Here is an 18,749-nt window from a genome sequence, read left to right on the forward strand (position 1 = left end):
TCCAGAACGAGGGGCCACAGTTTGAGGATAGAGGGGAAGCCTTTTAGGACCGAGATTAGGAAAAACTTCTTCACACAGAGAGAGGTGAATCTGTGGAATTCTCTGCCACAAGAAACAGTTGAGGCCAGTTCATTAGCTGTATTTAAGAGGGAGTTAGATATTGCCCTTGTGGCTACGGGGGTCAGGGGGTATGGAGGGAAGGCTGGGGCGGGGTTGTGAGTTGGATGATCAGCCATGATCATAATAAATGGCGGTGCAGGCTCGAAGGGCCGAATGGCCTATTCCTGCACCTATTTTCTATGTTTCTATGTTTCTATGTAACATACCAAAAGCATTCTTCACTGCCTTGTCTACCTGTGATTCCAATGTCAGTCAACGATGTACTTGCACTCCAAGTTTCATCTGTTCTGCAACACTCCCCAGACGTTCACAGTGAAAGTTTTACCTAGATTTGACTTACACTTTATGTCACCTTGGATTTTTTCTAAACCAAACTCCATTTGCCATTCCTTTGGCTCACTTACTCAGCTGATCACAATTGTATTGTAATTTTTGATAACCTCCCTCATTGTCCACTATATGACATGTTTTATTGTCATCTGCAAAGCATGCCTTGTACATTCGTATCCAAATCGTTGATACAGATGACAAAAATAATGGTCTTTGTACTGACTCCTGAGATCACCACTAATCACTGGCTTCCAATCCGGGAAACCACTTTCCACCATTGGACTCTCTTTTCTACCATCAACCCAATTGTGTACCGAGTTAGTCAGCCCTCCCGGGATTCCATGCTCACCTTGCAGAGCAGCCAACCATGTATCAAAGGCCTTACCGAAGTCCATATAAACCACATTTATTGGCCTGGTACATCAACTTTCTAGGTCACCTCATCAAAAGATCCATTCAAGTCTTCAAGTCATGATCTCCTACGCACAAAACTATGCTGACTACTTCCAATCAACCCCTGTCTTTACAGATGTACATATATCTTATCCCTCAGAATGTTCTCCAGTAAATTACCTGCCACAGATGTTATACTTATTAGCCTATAGTTCCCAAGTTTCCCGGCCTTCTTAAATAAAGGAGCAACATTTGCTACTTGCCAGTGTGTCAGCACATCACCCATTATAATGGAAATAACTCACTAGAATTCTTTCTGCCTTCACCCTTTCCTTCTGAGCCTCAGGGCTAATTCTCGCTCAGTGTTGTTTATAAACAGAGTACATCTGAGTTACTCTAAAAATAATTAAATCTGGAGAGTTTCCTTATAATAAGATGTAAAACCCTCCAATGTTCACCTTCTTGTACACATTGTGGAGATCCCAGTTATAGGGTTGACACACTGAATCCATCTCACCTCAGTGTGCAAATGCTTTGGGGAATCTGATGTTGAATTTTTTTCCTTCCCAACAGAGGAGGTCAGACCAGAAATATTTTTCTTTTGTTCAGCTCCATATGCTCTCATTCATCATTCCTGCATTAATGCCATTTATGTAAAAAGGCCTTTATCCTTCCAACAAGATGGAGCACAAAGCTGATGGGCAAGTGAAATCTGCACAGGACTGCTGCCTTAACAATCATTAATGCAGCTTAAAGATTATCACTCTGAAATGTTAATTCTTCCTCCACAGATTCTCTCTGAACTCTACATTATTTCCAGTATTTTCTCTTTGCATTTCAGATTTCAAAGTGTTTTGCTTTAGGATCACTAGAAGATTGCTAGAAAGAAGGGAAGGTGACTGACTATAATGGGGCTTAGAACCCTGACTACCTAATAACAATTTTAATTATATTTTGTGCAAACTAAGATGAAACAACATAGCTGGAAGATAACTTGATCAAAACCAGAATCTTTTCAGCTGAGCAATAGAATCAATAGATTTCTTTGAACACCAGTGAGTAGATATTTGTATTCCTGAAATCAGCAGGGAATCCTAATCCGTTCAAGTAACAAAATGTTAGTTCTTTTATTCATTTTGATAATATGGACAATGAATACTAAATAAGGCTTTTGCCTATAATTAAGCAAACATTGCTGTGTGCTAATGCCTAAAGTTTCAATGTAACTGTTTCTATAATTACAAGTTGACATATTCAGTTTAAGGAAAACTAGCTTAATAGTAATTATGATAGTTTCCTACTTCTGTACGTATATTTTCATTTGTTTGGTACACTGGCTTTCAAAAGTCTTGTATTGCTCCCAGTGTTAATCATATTCTTACACAAACCCTGCTAATGCCTTGCCTGATATAAAATACAATGAACACATTTGGTTATACAGTGCTTAAAGATATCTGTTCTGCATCAAATTCTTAAATTTAACACATATTAATTATATGCAGATCTATTGTGGCTCTGCTGTTTATTACATATTCAAAACAGAAATTGATACAGTTCTGGATATTAGAGAATCAAAGATTAATGGCAAGAAAGTGATGTCGAGGAGAAGATTATCCCTGATTATGTTAAAAGACAAGAGCAGTTTGAAGGGATTGAATAGTCTACTCTTGCTACTTTTGCTTATGTTCTTATTTAGGGAAATTACAGAGTGGGTGCTGGAAGAGAAAAATCAATGAGTTAGTGTGCGTTGGAGGTAGCTTGTGAATAATGAGTTTATATTTATATTTGTGGAAAAATAACAGGATAAAGCTTGTTCGTTCTTTAAAAAGTTAGTGATATATCTGAATAGATATTTAGAATCAAAATGTCAACATTAATGACAGCATCAGATTACAGCATTATTACACGAAGAGCTAAAAATGTGAACATTTTGACAGGTCTGCTGACTCAGTTAATTCAAAGACATTGATGCAATAATCCTCTGAATGCAGAGGTGTGATTCAAAACCCTCTTTCTGATATGCGGTTAGCATGTATGGAAATTTACAATTAATATTGCCCTTTTGCTAGTGAATAAATTGGGTCCCTGATGGAAGCTGTACAAATCATGCAGACAATACACTGTAGATAGATATGTGAGATGAATAGAAAATAGGAATTGCAAAGTATCATAATGACGCCAATATCTAGGCACGTCCAGTAAGACTTTTGAGTTCAGTAAAAATTTATGTTGTAGGACTAGTGTGGTCAAAAAAAACCTCACAAAGCTTGAGCACACTTTAATTTTTAATTAAACACTAAAAGACCAAGGGAGTTTCTGATCGGAGTAGTATTATTATGAAAAATATCCTATTGGTGAGTAAGAATTATCAATAGACAAAGGCGAAGAAATGGAAGCAGGTTCCATCTAATTCTCAGTCACGGCTTGTAGATGGAATAGCTGGTCACAGCACAATCTTTACAGAGAGGAATAAGAGATAATGACCAACATTTATGGCCAATTAGTAGCTTGAATAAAAAAGAGATTTATACCCATCATAGTGGAGAGGTCAACAAAGAGAATCATTTGCTCTGTTAACTCTTAAATAACTGACATCAATAACGCTGGGCAAAAAAATTCTGCTTTTGGGTATCTTATGGATTTTGAGCTGCTGATCATAAAAATCATCATGAAATTTCCTTATCACACACCATTTTTTTGAAATTCCCTATAGTTTTATTTCAATTCACAATTCAAGTCAGAATAACAGATACAATTTGAAGAACTTCTCGTGTATTTGGAGAAAATCGCATGGAAGGCATTCAGGGATATTGTTACCATATAACCATATAGCAATCACAGCATGGAAACAGGCCATCTCGGCCCTTCTAGTCCATGCCGAACTCTTATTCTCACCTAGTCCCACCGACCTGCACTCAGCCCATAACCCTCCATTCCTTTCCCATCCATATAGCTGTCCAATTTAACTTTAAACGACAACATCGAACCTGCCTCAACCACTCCTGCTGGAAGCTCATTCCACACAGCTACCACTCTCTGAGTAAAGAAGTTCTCCCTCATGTTACCCCTAAACTTCTGCTCTTTAACTCTCAACTCATGTCCTCTTGTTTGAATCTCCCCCACCCTCAATGGAAAAAGCCTATCCACGTCAACTCTATCTATCCCCCTCATAATTTTAAATACCTCTATCAAGTCCCCCCTCAACCGTCTACATTCCAAAGAATAAAGAACCAACTTTTTCAACATTTCTCTGTAATTTAGGTGATGAAACCCAGGTAACATTCTAGTAAACCTTCTCTGTACTCTCTCTATTTTGTTGATATCTTTCCCATAATTGGGTGACCAAAACTGTACACAATGCTCCAAATTTGGCCTCACCAATGCCTTGTACAATTTCAACATTACATCCCAACTCCTATACTCAATGCTCTGATTTATAAAGGCCAGCATACCAAAAGCTTTCTTCACCACCCTATCCACATGAGATTCTACTTTCAGGGAACTATGCACCATTATTCCTAGATCCCTCTGTTCTACTGCTTTCTTCAATGCCCTACCATTTACCATGCATGTCCTATTTTGATTAGTCCTACCAAATTAGCACCTCACATTTTTCAGCATTAAACTCCATCTGCCATCTTTCAGCCCACTCTTCTAACTGGCCTAAATCTCTCTGCAAGCTTTGAAAACCTATTTCATTATCCACAACTCCACCTGTCTTAGTATCATCTGCATACTTACTCATCCAATTTACCACCCCATCATCCAGATCATTAATGTATATGACAAACAACATTGGACCCAATACAGATCCCTGAGGCACACCACTAGTCACCGGCCTCCAATCTGACAAGCAGTTATCCACCACCACTCTCTGGCGTCTCCCATCCAGCCACTGCTGAATCCATTTTACTACTTCAATATTAATACCTAACGATTGAACCTTTCTAACCAACCTTCCATGTGGAACCTTGTCAAAGGCCTTGCTGAAGTCCATATAGACAACATCCACCGCTTTACCCTCATCAACTTTCCTACTAACCTCTTCAAAAAATTCAATAAGATTTGTCAAACATGACCTTCTGCTTACAACTCCATGTTGACTGCTCCTAATCAGACCCTGTCTATCCAGATAATTATATATACCATCTCCAAGAATACTTTCCATCAATTTACCCACCACTGACGTCAAACTCACAGGCCAATAATTGCTAGGTTTACTCTTAAGTAAAGTAAAGGCATCAGTTAGTCTTGCGAGACCATGGATCTGCACCTGGAAAGTCTTCACTCTTCAGGACACAGGCCTGAGCAAGGTTGTATGGAAGACCAGCAGTTGCCCATGCTGCAAGTCTCCCCTCTCCACAACACCAATGTTGTCCAAGGGAAGGGCATTAGGACCCTTACAGCTTGGCACCAGTGTCGTCGCAGAGCAATGTGTGGTTAAGTGCCTTGCTCAAGGACACAAACGTTGCCTTGGTTGGGGCTCGAACTCACAACCTTCAGGTAGCTAGTCCAATGCCTTAACCACTTGGCCACGTGCCCACACAGATTTATTCTTAGAACCCTTTTTAATCAATGGAACAACATGAGCAATATGCCAATCCTCCGGCACCATCCCCGTTTCTAATGACATTTGAAATATTTCTGTCAGAGCCCCTGCTATTTCCACACTAACCTCCCTCAAGGTCCTAGGGAATATCCTGTCAGGACCCAGAGACTTATCCACTTTTATATTCCTTAAAAGCTCCAGTACTTCCTCTTCTTTAATCATCATAGTTTCTATAACTTCCCTATCTGTTTGCCTTATCTTACACAATTTAATATCCTTCTCCTTAGTGAATACCGAAGAAAAGAAATTGTTCAGAATCTCCCCCATCTCTTTTGGCTCCACAAATAGCTGTCCACTCTGACTCTCTAAGGGACCAATTTTATCCCTCACTATCCTTTTGCTATTAATATAACAGTAGAAACCCTTGGGATTTACTTTAATGGCGAAAAGATATATCTTACAACATTGGAAAGAGCTTAATGCTCCAACTACCTTTTTGTGGTTTTCTCAGACGATATTATGCTTGAGTCTGGAGAAAATTAGAAGCAATCTTTATGACTCCTCATTTAAATTTGAACAGACTTGGAGATCTTTTATTCAATATTTTCATTAATGTAATATATACCCTTCTTGTTTTTTTTTACTGTTTTTAATGGAGGTCGGGATTGAGGACTTGATTTTAAGTTTAACTCTGTTCGGTTTCAAGTTAGCCCATTGCTTTGCTTTGCTTTTAGTTAGTTGCACGGTGGGTTTTTTTGGGGTTTTCTTTTCCTTTTCTCTATTGATATATATATAAAGTTAGTATCCTATTATGTTACCTTGGTATGTTATGTTCAAATTACATTGTTTGTAGTTTGTTTTTGCATTAATATCTTCTGTAATTTTATTATATTCTAACAGTGTATTAGTGTCTATATGGCTTACCTTTTTGTATACTTATTCAATAAAAAGATTTAAAAAGAAAGAAACCCTTGGGATTTATTTTCTCCTTACTTGCCAAAGCAACCTCATATCTTCTTTTAGTTCTTCTAATTTCTTTCTTAAGATTCTTTTTACATTCTTTATATTCCTCGAGCACCTCATATACTCCATGCTGCCTATATTTATTGTAGCTATCTCTCTTTTTCCAAACGAAGTTTCCAATATCCCTTGAAAACCATGACTCTCTCAAACTTTTAACCTTTCCTTTCAACCTAACAGGAACATAAAGTTTCTGTACCCTCAAAATTTCAACTTTAAATGACCTCCATTTCTCTATAACATCCTTCCCATAAAACAAATTGTCCCAATCCACTCCTTCTAAGTCATTTCACATCTCCTCAAACTTAGCCTTTCTCCAATCAAAAATCTCAACCCTGGGTCCAGACCTATCCTTCGCCATAACTATATTGAAACTAATAGCATTGTGATCACTGGACCCCAGGTGCTCCCCAACATATACCTCCGTCACCTGCCCTATCTCATTCCCTAACAGTAGATCCAACACTGCCCCTTCTCTAGTTGGTACCTCTATGTATTGCTGCAAAAAACTATCCTGCACACATTTTACAAACTCCAAGCTATCCAGCCCTTTTACAGTATGGGCTTCCCAGTCTATGTGTGGAAAATTAAAATCTCCCACAATCACAACCTTGTGCTTACTACAAATATCTGCTATCTCCTTACAAATTTGCTTCTCCAATTCTCGCTCCCCATTTGATGGTCTATAATACACCCCCATAAGTGTTACTACACTTTTCCCATTCCTCAATTCCACCCAAATAGCCTCCCTAGATGAGCCCTCTAACCTATCCTGCCAGAGCACCGCTGTAATATTTTCTCTGACAAGCAATGCAACACCTCCCTCTCTTGTTCCTCCGAGTCTATCACACCTGAAGCAATTAAATCCAGGAATATTTAGTCACCAATCACACCCCTCCTGTAACCATATTACAAATTTTCTTGGCAACTAAGAAGCACCAAGCTATGTGCAGCTGATTGACAATATGCTTCAAGCATCCAAATCCATGAAGCGCAATATGTCATGAAAGATTCAATTTCTGAATTCCCATTTAGACTTCTTCCTGCAAATCTTGATGGTGACAGTGATGAGCATGATCACTGGACATTGCAGTCATGGGGAAAATGGTATCAGGGTAACTGGAATCCATCAATGCTGGCTGATTATCATTGGGCACCTAAGTGAAAAGCCTCAGACACTGAGAACAAATGAAAATCATCAACAAAACATGTTAGCTTAGCAGAACTATTGCAAAAGCCTCAGCACCATTATGCAATAAAACACATTACATTCAATAAAAGTTAATTTCTTGTTTCTCCAAATCCCTATGTGATACAAATTGTCTGAAATTATATTCGTGTTCAGCTTCAGCAGTCTATCATAAACAAAAAATACTCTGAGGAAGCAACACTTTCAAAGAAAAAGTTGTTGTCCAGTGTAATCAACATTTTTCTTACAATTATTTTTCTTCACCTTTCTAGTTAGACGTAAGTAAACCCTAGATATAGCTGCAGTTTTATCCAGCTTCCAAATTCTGGACTATCAGTGGTTTAGAGAGAGTGGCTAAATGCCTTACCACAGGTCGTTAAGAATAATTTTACTCATGATTTGCCTACTTACTTGGTCCAGCCAGGGTAAATGAATACCACTAAAACAGTGCTCACTTCAGCATTTGCATTCAAATTGCTCAATCAAGTTGCAACCAGCAATGCGCTGAATACTCCAATTGTAATTAGAAAGGTATGACAACATGTCTTCATTAACATTATCATTCATTATCCATGTTTTCTAATGCTGCGAGCTGTTTATATTATTGTAACTGTTCTGCATTTAAGAAATACAAAAATATTTTTGAGAATGCACTCATATTATCAAAGACACAATCGCATTTTATTGGTAAACTGCTAGATAAAAAGAGGCACCACACTCATTTTCTTTGATCAGTCTTATACTATTGTCAGTGAGACAGGCACCTGAAGCTTTCAACATCTTGATGTTAAAGTGAGCTACTATCAGATTTTTTTTCAAGAATTAAGTCCAGGCTAAACTTTCCAGCCTTTTGGAGAGACACTTGGAGCTACTGACAGATAATTCCTGCTGCTGCTCCCACAAGGCACCTTTCTAGATAAAGGCACAAATACAAATACACAACCTGTCATGAACAAAGGAGATAAAGGATAATGCTAAATTTTGAGGTAAGGTTTACAATGTGACAAGGGCTAGTGGTAGACCAGTTGAGTAGGAACACACACAAAATGCTGGTGGAACACAGCAGGCCAGGCAGCATCTATAGGGAGAAGTACAGTTGACGTTTTGGGCTGAGACCTCTCGTCAGGACTAACTGAAAGAAGAGATAGTAAGAGATTTGAAAGTGGGAGGGGGAGGGGGAGATCCAAAATGATAGGAGAAGACAGGAGGGAGAGGGATGAAGCTAAGAGCTGGAAAGTTGATTGGCAAAAGGGAAACAGAGCTGGAGAAGGGGAAGGATCATGGGACGGGAGGCCTAGGGAGAAAGAAAGGGGGAGGGGAGCCCAGAGAAAGATGGATTTGCCAATCAACTTTCCAGATCTTAGCTCCATCCCTCCCCCTCCTGTCTTCTCCTATTATTTTGGATCTCCCCCTCCCCCTCCCACTTTCAAATCTCTTACTATCTCTTCTTTCAGTTAGTCCTGACGAAGGGTCACAGCCCGAAACGTCGTCTGTACTTCTTCCTGTAGATGCTGCCTGGCCTGCTGCATTCCACCAGCATTTTGTGTGTATTGCTTGAATTTCCAGCATCTGCAGATTTTCACGTATTTGAGTTGAGTAGGGAGTTTTATTGGATCCTGTGACAGTATTGGCTGGTGGGGTAGAGATATGTCTCTACCAAAGGAGGTGCAAGGCGCTCCTTCCCTCCACTAGCCAGCTGGTCACCCTGGTCACCTGTATAGGCCCATCTCCTGACGAAGGGTCTCGGCCTGAAACGTCGACTGTACCTCTTCCTAGAGATGCTGCCTGGCCTGCTGCGTTCACCAGCAACTTTGATGTGTGTTGCTTGAATTTCCAGCATCTGCAGAATTCCTGTTGTATAGTCCCCAGATCAGGGTCACGTGAAGCCATGGGAGCAGGTGGCGGATGGTCGCTTGAGCAGCTGGTGCGTATCACATCCTACTTATGTGACCATTGCCGGCAGACAGACAATCTCTGAAGAGTATTGATAATGGCTGGGGCCATCCGTCTTATAAAGACACTGCCCAGAAGAAGGCAATGGCAAACCACTTCTGCAGAAACATTTGCCAAGAACAATCATGGTCATGGAAAGACGATTTCCATATCATACAACACAACACACATTGAATGTACAAATGTGACAGAAGACTAAGGAGCTTATTTTGAGAAACTACTTGCCTCAAGCTGAAAAGGAAACAGTAAAAGTTCTGATAGATATGTTAAGGGGTAAGATAAATGTGTGTTTGTAGAATTTGCTCAGATTCTTTGAGGGTGTAACAGAGAGAGTTGATAGAGAAGAACCTATAAATATAATGTATTTAGATTTCCAAAAGGCATTTGTTAAGGTGCCACATAAGGGACTATCTCATAATAAACAGGGAATTGGAATCAATGGATCTTTTTCAGATTGGAAGGAGGAATGGAACTTGCAGAGATCAATTCTTAACCCACCATTGTCCAGTACTTACACTACTGACCTGGAGGAAGGAAGTGTGCAAAAGGTTTAAAAGTTTATCAACAGTATGAAAATAGTTGGAATGACATACAGATACTATGATTCTGCAAAGGGATGTAAGAAGTTCATTGAACATACAACAGTACAGCACAGCACTGGACAGACTGTTCTGATGTTATGCCAATCTTGATGCCAATTTAGATGAAATATCCTCCTCCTACGCATCATCTATTTCCCTCCATTCTCTTCATATTTATGTGTCTATCCAAAGGTCTCTCAAACTCAAAACCGCCTGATTCCACCACTAGCCTATTACTAGCACCTACCACTCTGCTTAAAAAATCTTGCCCCTCATGCTGCTTTAAAACTCACCCCCCCCCAACCCCACATCCCCCATCAAACTTAAAAGTATGTTCTTTGGTGTTTGACATTTCTACCCTGGAGAAAAGATTCTGACTGTCTACCCTATCTATGTCTCTCATAATTTTATTAACCTCTATCAGGTCTCCCCTCATGCTCCAGCACTCTAGGGAGATGCATATTTATGACATATGTGCAGATGTTATGAGAGTGACGAATAAAGCAGTGGCACGTGCTTTAGAAGGTGTCGGTCTTTCTTTGCCTTTCTCTGCATATTCTGTGTTGCTTGGCACAAATTAAGAAATATATGCACAAGAACGTATTTCACACCTGGCAGTTATGTGGAATACATGAATGTCACACAGAGCATGTTGCACACAAGTGTGGGCTGCTTTATTATCTAGGAAGCTGGAAGTTAAGCAGTTCTCGAAGAACATCCTTTTCCTGACCTTTGGCAGAGGGAAAGTCATTGAAGAACCAAGATGAATGAAATTGGTTCTCTGACTCTATCCTGAGAAAATCTTACAGAGGTCACCCAAGACTGTGATGACTGGCTTCCAGCCAAAGCAACAATCTTCACGTGCAATAAAAACAATGCTGGAAGTATTCAGCAGGACAGCAACAGTGATGGAAGGAAAATCCCAATCCACATTTTAGATGGAAGACGCTTCATTAGGGCTCCACTATATTGCAGGCAAGAATCCAGCCAGTGTATTAATGTCAAAGTCAATGCTCCGATTGACATTAATAAGGCTTCTTGAAGCCACACTCAGAGAAACACTGTCTTGATGTCAAGGCAATCACTTTCACCTCTGGTGTTAAGCTTATTTTGCGTCCATGTTTAGAACCAGGCCACATGAGGTCTGGAGAAGAGTTATCCAAGTGAAATACAAAATTGACGTCAATAGGAAAATTATTGATCAGCTAATCATCACAGAAGCTCCTGCCAACATCCAATGGGTAACTTTTGATCTACAAAATTCTACTGAACCAGCCTGTTGAAGCACTGTGGCAAAAAGAGCAGATCAGAGGCTCTGTACCTTGCAGAAGTAGCTCACCTCCCTTCCAGTAATCATATGGCACAAGTCAGGAGTGGATCAAATGCTATTGACCTGCATGGATGTACACAACTCCAACAGCACTCTGAAAGCTTAATACCATCCAAAGGAAAGTAATGCACTTGATTAGCATCTCATACACTGCACTATCTTGCATTGGAGACACTCATTGCTTGTGACTCGTGCTTGCCAATTAGCAGTCTATGTTCTACAGGAAATGCAAGAAGTGAATGTATTAGGGCTCCAACTTCATTTTAGGTGCACTACTGACAGAGTATTAGCAGAAATGTGTTGGAATTATAAGAGAATTTCTGATCTATGAGGGGTGATTGATAAGTTTGTGACCTAAGGTAGAAGCAGTCAGTCTTAGAAAATCTAGCACATTTAATTTTCCACATAGTCCCATCCTACATTTACACACTTAGTCCAGCAGTCACAGAGCATACGGATCCCTTCTCTGTAGAAGTGGTCCACAGCAGTGGTGATTGATAAGTTCGTGGCCTAAAGTAGAAGGAGATGAGTTATTAACTTCAAACTTCCTGTATTATCACTCAAAGAGTTGAACTGCACGTGCTTGTAATGAGAGCATCTTGGACCTCCAAGTGGTCCATAGCAGGGGTGATTGATAAGTTTGTGGCCTAAGGTAGAAGGAGATGAGTTATACAGCTCTTGTTACATGCACGTGCAGTTCAACTCTTTGAGTGAAAATGAAGAAAGTTTGAATTTAATAGCTCATCTCCTTCTAACTTAGGCCATGAACTTATCAATCACCTCATGCTGTGGACCACTTCTGAAGATGCTAACTTCTACAAAGAAGGGATCCGCATGCTCCACGACCGCTGGACTAAGTGTGTAAATGTAAGAAAATAAATGTGCTAGGTTTTCTAAAATTGACTCCTTCTACCTTAGGCCATGAACTTATCAATCACCCCTCGTATTTAACTTCTCCCATTTATTTGTGGTAGATTTTCATTTCCAAGGCCCTGCAAATGACCTCTGTTACAATTAATTTTCTGTACTTCTCTTCCCTGTGGAGCTCAAAGCCCTTGTATTTCCACACTACCATTATGGATTGTGAAAATAGAAAATGTTCGACTCTTTTGCATCATCCAATGCCTCGAATTCACTGAATGGCTTAATTCCTTTTGATTACTTTGCCATTTTCTCCCTCTTCTTCAGCCATACTTAACGAGCCTATGCAACTCGTACTTCATCTCCTTCTTTCAAATGGAATCCATTGCTAAATTTAATGTTCAATTTCATTATGTCAGGATCATAAAATAGCAATTCAACTTATTTGGGTCTTGATATAATATATTTATCATTATTGTGCCAGATTTAGGGATGAACTATTTCATCTTCTCCCTGGACAGTTTATTGATAAACAAGCCAGTAAGAGGTACATTTAATCCTCCAGGAATTATCCATCCATTCTGTTGTTCATTCAGATAGATGTCATACAATGGACTTCCCTTAGAATATTAAAAAATCACAAATAATTTATGAAAGAGCGGGAGGCTATTCAGACCATTGTGTCCATGATAGTCAAAATTTATTCCTACTTTCCAGTACTTCCTCCATCTCCCCCCCCCAACAATCTGTTTAATACAATTCTAACGTAACTTCTCTTTGCTCATTTTCTGTGCCTCAGTTAATAAAGATTGATTGGCCTTATCTCAAACAATAACGAGGTGGCCTACAGAGAAGAAGTCATCTCTCTGACACGTGGTGTCAAGAAAACAACCTCTCCCTCAATGTCGCAAAAACAAAGGAGCTGGTTGTGGATTACAGGAGGAATGGAGACGGGCTAACCCCTATTGACATCAATGGATTTTGGGTTGACAGGGTAAACAATTTTAAGTTCTCGACATTGACATCACCAAGGACCTCACGTGATCTGTACACACCGCTGTGTGGTGAAAAAAGCACGACAGCACCTTTTTCACCTCAGACGGTTGAGGAAGTTTGGTATGGGCCCCCAAATCACAAGAACTTTCTACAGCGGCACAATTGAGAGCATCCTAACTGGCTGCATCACTGCCTGGTTTGGGAACTGCACCTCCTTTAATTGCAGGTCTCTGCAGAGAGTGGTGTGGACAACCCAGCACATCTGTAGTTGTGAACTTCCCATGATTCAGGACACTTACAAAGACAGGTGTGTAAAAAGGGCCCATAGGATCATTGGTGACCCAAGTCATCCCAACCACAATCTATTCCAGCTGCTACCATCCGGGAAACAGTACTGCAGCATAAAAGCCAGGACCAACAGGCTCCGGGACAGCTTCTTCCACCAGGCCATCAGACTGATTAACTCATGTTGACGCAGCTGTATTTCTATGTTACATTGACAGTTCTATTTATTATAAATTATTATAAATTACTATGACTGCACATTGCACATTTAGACAGAGATGTTACGTAAAGATTTTTACTCCTTATGTATGTATAGGATGTAAGAAGTAAAGTCAATTCAATTTGCCTTTTTAAATCCTTTATCTATCCTTCTTATTACTTGCAAGTATGTGAACATCTATCATCCCTCTGTACATCCACACATGTAAATATACTGTCACGCATTGTATATTCCTTTGCCTTATTGGACCTCCCCAAATGCACTGCCTCACACTTCTCCAGATTAAATTCCATTTCCAATTGGTCTTCCTGATAGATCAGACCACCTAAATGTTCCTGACAATGAGAGCTACCCTCCAAATTATCATGAATGCATAAAACAAACCATCAAGTACCAAGTCTTTAGAACCCTACTGCAGGAAGTACAATATGCTAATGTACTGGGTCTCCAAACTTATTTTAGATTCACTACTGATAGAATAGTGGCCTTCAGGCCAGAAAGAAAATTCATTAGTACCCTCAGCTTACTGCCTCTCAGCCAATTTTAGATCCAATTGACACAATCCTTGGATCCAGTGCTCCTCACTGTTAGAAAATCAAAGAATCATAAATAACTTACAAAAGAGAAGGAGGTTATTCGGCCCATCATGTCCATGGTAGTCAAAAGCAATCTTCTCAAATATTCCTATTTTCAAGCAGTTCCTCCATCTCTCTGCAGCAATGTGTTTAAACTGTGGCCCAAGTTTGCTTCATACAATTCTAACATAACTTCTCTTTGCTCATTTTCTGTGCATCAGTTAATAAAGAAAAACATCCAATTTGCCTTTTTAGTATCATTGCTGATGCTTGTCACCCTCGTCAAAAAATAAATCGAGGGGCATTAACATGTCCTTCTACTAACAATTGCTGACTGTCCTTGATTGGTCAGTCTCTTCTAAATAAAGTTTATATTATCCCTCAGAACTGATTCCAATAATTTGCTCATATTGAAGTTAAACCAACTGGCCTGCAATTACTTGTTTCTGTTTTGTTGCTTCATCTAAACAAAACTACAACTGTATAGATTTGTTTGTCCCCAGGAGCATTTCTATAACAAGGGATGAAAAAGTGTAGCTAATACCCAAACCCTCAGCATTAGTTTACAGCTTTCGTGCGAAAAAACATGTTGGAATCCCTACATATTATATGGTTACATGGTTATATACAGTTTTGGAAGTGGACATGGGTGTCAACAATATGCACTGCAAATCTGGCAACAGCTCTTTGGATAGAAGTTCCAAACCTTCCATTAGTGATCCTTTACTGTCATGTTTTTGTTTCTGTTGATAGTGTCTAACTTAACTTTGCTAACCAGTGTTACACAAGTTGTCTTTAACTGGCTGAAGTCTGAAGTTCATGGTGAAAGTGGCCCTTAACAGGATTCAGTGAATATAACTCAGTAATTTCCTCGCCACTATATCAAAGGCAGTAAAGACATGTCTTGTGCGCAATAGTCAAGTAGCTGGGGCCAAACATAGGCATGTAATTCCTGTCCCCATCTGGGTGGCCATGGTATGAGACTAGCTCATCCTCCTGTCCTTTAACGGCAGAAATTACACACCACCTTCCACAACCAGTACAATGAACAGCGGGATTAGTACGTAATCCTGAGTACTGTTCTAACAACTGCAAAGGCTGAGTTACTGAGAACAGTAACAAAATACTGAGAAAGCCATCAGCTACAATATTCACTATTCATTTTCCAACACAAACTCACAAAGATATAACACACACTCACACACACACACACACACACACACACACACACACACGCACGCACGGAAACCTAAGCAAGTTGTGGAACTCTTTGCTGAATGGTGGACAAACTACTAATCAACTAATTTTCTCGGAAACTCATCAAACCGAGAGCTGCTAAGATGTCTATGTTACCGGTTGTGAAAAAATTTGTCCAATCACGTAAATTTGAGATTAGCTGCCTCAGTCTCAGGGGAATTTATGAAACAAAGTGAACTTTTGCTCTGGCAACACATATCAAAGTTGCTGGTGAACGCAGCAGGCCAGGCAGCATCTCTAGGAAGAGGTGCAGTCGACGTTTCAGGCCGAGACCCTTCGTCAGAGCTAACTGAAGGAAGAGTGAGTAAGGGATTTGAAAGTTGGAGGGGGAGGGGGAGATCCAAAATGACAGGAGAAGACAGGAGGGGGAGGGATAGAGCCAAGAGCTGGACAGGTGATAGGCAAAAGGGGATACGAGAGGATCATGGGACAGGAGGTCCGGGAAGAAAGACGGGGGGGGGGGGACCCAGAGGATGGGCAAGAGGTATATTCAGAGGGACAGAGGGAGAAAAAGAAGAGTGAGAGAAAGAATGTGTGCATAAAAATGAGTAACAGATGGGGCACGAGGGGGAGGTGGGCCCTTAGCGGAAGTTAGAGAAGTCGATGTTCATGCCATCAGGTTGGAGGCTACCCAGATGGAATATAAGGTGTTGTTCCTCCAACCTGAGTGTGGCTTCATCTTTACAGTAGAGGAGGCCGTGGATAGACATGTCAGAATGGGAATGGGATGTGGAATTAAAATGTGTGGCCACTGGGAGATCCTGCTTTCTCTGGCGGACAGAGCATAGATGTTCAGCAAAGTGGTCTCCCAGTCTGCGTCGGGTCTCGCCAATATATAAAAGGCCACATCGGGAGCACCGGACGCAGTATATAACCCCAGTCAACTCACAGGTGAAGTGTTGCCTCACCTGGAAGGACTGTTTGGGGCCCTGAATGGTGGTAAGGGAGGAAGTATAAGGGCATGTGTAGCACTTGTTCCACTTACACGGATAAGTGCCAGGAGGGAGATCAGTGGGGAGGGATGGGAGGGACGAATGGCCAAGGGAGTTGTTTAGGGAGCGATCCCTGCGGAATGCAGAGAGAGGGGGGGAGGGAAAGATGTGCTTAGTGGTGGGATCCCGTTGGAGGTGGCGGAAGTTACGGAGAATAATATGTTGGACCCAGAGGCTGGTGGGGTGGTAGGTGAGGACCAGGGGAACCCTATTCCTAGTGGGGTGGCGGGAGGATGGAGTGAGAGCAGATGTATGTGAAATGGGGGAGAAGCGTTTAAGAGCAGAGTTGATAGTGGAGGAAGGGAAGCCCCTTTCTTTAAAAAAGGAAGACATCTCCCTTGTCCTAGAATGAAAAGCCTCATCCTGAGAGCAGATGCGGCGGAGACGGAGGAATTGCGAGAAGGGGATGGCGTCTTTGCAAGAGACAGGGTGAGAAGAGGAATAGTCAAGATAGCTGTGAGAGTCAGTAGGCTTATAGTAGACATCAGTGGATAAGCTGTCTCCAGAGACAGAGACAGAAAGATCTAGAAAGGGGAGGGAGGTGTCGGAAATGGACCAGGTAAACTTGAGGGCAGGGTGAAAGTTGGAGGCAAAGTTAATAAAGTCAACGAGTTCTGCATGCGTGCAGGAAGCAGCGCCAATGCAGTCGTCGATGTAGCGAAGGAAAAGTGGGGGACAGATACCAGAATAGGCACGGAACATAGATTGTTCCACAAACCCAACAAAAAGGCAGGCATAGCTCGGACCCATACGGGTGCCCATAGCTACACCTTTAGTTTGGAGGAAGTGGGAGGAGCCAAAGGAGAAATTATTAAGAGTAAGGACTAATTCCGCTAGACTGAGCAGAGTGGTGGTAGAGGGGAACTGATTAGGTCTGGAATCCAAAAAGAAGTGTAGAGCTTTCAGACCTTCCTGATGGGGGATGGAAGTATATAAGGACTGGACATCCATGGTGAAAATAAAGCGGTGGGGGCCAGGGAACTTAAAAGCATCGATAAGTTTTGCTCTGTACCAGTTTGTATATCCACAGATCAACAATCCACATGGCTCTTCTGTCCCATCTCCTGACACCACCAATTCCATATGACATCAGGCCAGATCACATTTATCAGCCTCTTGAATCTATGCACCCCAGAATAGCCACTCCATAAATGCCCCTACTTAATCAATTTACACACCTTTGCCTCACTAAATGCACACCCAGATCTCACCAATTCCATTCAAGCCTACCACATGCTCAACCACATCAATTCACACATTCCTTGTTAATTCCGCACAGCCATACATCAGTAATACAACAGCTCCACATGAATGACTCCACAGCCCTCAACGTACTGTATGAGTTCCATACACACCCAACTCACCAGATGCATATGAACATTACAATTCACAAACTCATGGCTCACTAAATCCATGAAACCCAAACACGTCATATCCACACATCCTCACTTTACCGAATTTTTATTTTGCTCCATTAAAGTATAATAAAATCCCAGACCTGCATTTGTTAGCTGACTCCTTCTGATTGCTAGGAGTTCTGGTCACGTTTTCACGTTAACTGTCCCAAGTGGTCACATTTCTGCACTAATTGTGGTTTGTCGACCGGCACTCATCATAATGTAATTACAAGCCTTAGTTCCAGTGTAGAACAAATTTCTGATGTCCAAAACCCAATCACACTTCTCTCTTGTTTTGTACATGATTTCTAAGTACTTCTCATGATCTTCCAATCATTTTTTCAATATATTAAACTTAATTTTCTTGCTACTCAGTTCCCTGCCACTTCTATTTCCTCCTTTGACCACCCATGGCTATGGGTGACACTGCTGGTACTGCTTGCCGATTCGCCAGCCGTGTACAAAGTTCTGACCACCAGGCTCTTTCCCTGTGTTTGTCCCTGCCTGCTAATCCACTCCTATCGGGACCATTCTGCTGCTCCCCATTATTCATAGCAAAATGAAAGTGCTCTGGTTTCTCACAAATACCAATTGAGCTCACAATTTCTGATCAAATTATATATAATCAAATATATTTTCTTGAAATAGTAACTGAAATAATCATATAAAACTAACATTGATATTATTAAATATCCCTCGCA

The 18,749-nt window shown here is 40.8% G+C and overlaps 1 protein-coding gene across 2 annotated transcripts in view; it reads right to left on the bottom strand.

Annotated features, from left to right (window-relative positions):
* Positions 1-18,749, bottom strand: part of LOC134343400 (3',5'-cyclic-AMP phosphodiesterase 4D) — a 541,959-nt gene that overhangs the window by 375,894 nt on the left and 147,316 nt on the right. The window lies entirely within an intron of this gene.

This window comes from Mobula hypostoma, chromosome 3, assembly GCF_963921235.1.
Source record: "Mobula hypostoma chromosome 3, sMobHyp1.1, whole genome shotgun sequence".
NCBI classification, from domain to species: Eukaryota; Metazoa; Chordata; class Chondrichthyes; order Myliobatiformes; family Myliobatidae; genus Mobula; species Mobula hypostoma.